Raw genomic sequence first — 967 nt, forward strand, 5'->3', positions numbered from 1 at the left:
TTAATGAATGTTTTTTAGCTGTTTCTTCACATTTTGAGTCATGACACATCAGCAAATGGAGGTGCCAAAAGCTTTACTCTATCCATATCATTGGCTCTGTTTAGCTCTTCCCCTCTTGGTGAATGAAGGTGCAGCCATCCCTCACTCCCACCCAGCAAAAGTGTCTCTCAAATATTATGGTGAAATTAGGAGATTTTCAGATAAGCAGAAACTAAGGGAATTTGTTAAAACCAGACCAGCCTTACAAGAGATACTAAAGGGAGTCCTTTGAACAGAGAACCAATAATAGTAAACAACAACCAACTAATAATACAAAAGAAGACATAACCCCAAAACCAACACAGTTATGTATGTATCCTAAGTAAAATAAGCTTACAAGATTGTAAACAGGGAACTAGAGACATCAGTTGGCAAATGAGGGAAACTACAAACCCAAAAGAGGGGAAAAATAGTGTAGTTACAGAACTTCTAAATGGTGAGGAAGTCAAGAGAGTTGTAAGACAGAATGGAGTTTTCTAAACTCAGGGAGAAAATTATACATCACAGGGTAACCTCAAGGAAAAATGACAAACCTTCACATCACAATAAAAAAGAGGACAAGCAAAATATTTAGCCAAAACTGAAACAATAGCAACAAAAAAATGATAACTTGATTCATAAATATAATGAGCTCAGCACAGAAAATATATGAAACACAGAAACCAAGAACACCATGAAAAAAATGCAGAATAAAATGACAGCAACCAATTCATACTTGTCAATAATTACACTGAATGTTAATGAATTAAATGCACCACTCAGGAGACAGAGAGTTGCAGACTGGATAAGAAAACATAACTTATCAATATACTGTCTATAAGAAACACACCTTAGAGACAAAGACAAAAATAGACTAAAAATCAAAGGTTGAAAAAAGATATATCAAGCAAATGGAAACCAAAAAAGAGCAAGACTGGCAATATAAAAT

The sequence above is a fragment of the Orycteropus afer genome, unplaced genomic scaffold (assembly GCF_000298275.1).
Source record: "Orycteropus afer afer isolate SDZICR_OR568_19922 unplaced genomic scaffold, OryAfe1.0 scaffold00672, whole genome shotgun sequence".
In the NCBI taxonomy this organism is placed as follows: Eukaryota; Metazoa; Chordata; class Mammalia; order Tubulidentata; family Orycteropodidae; genus Orycteropus; species Orycteropus afer.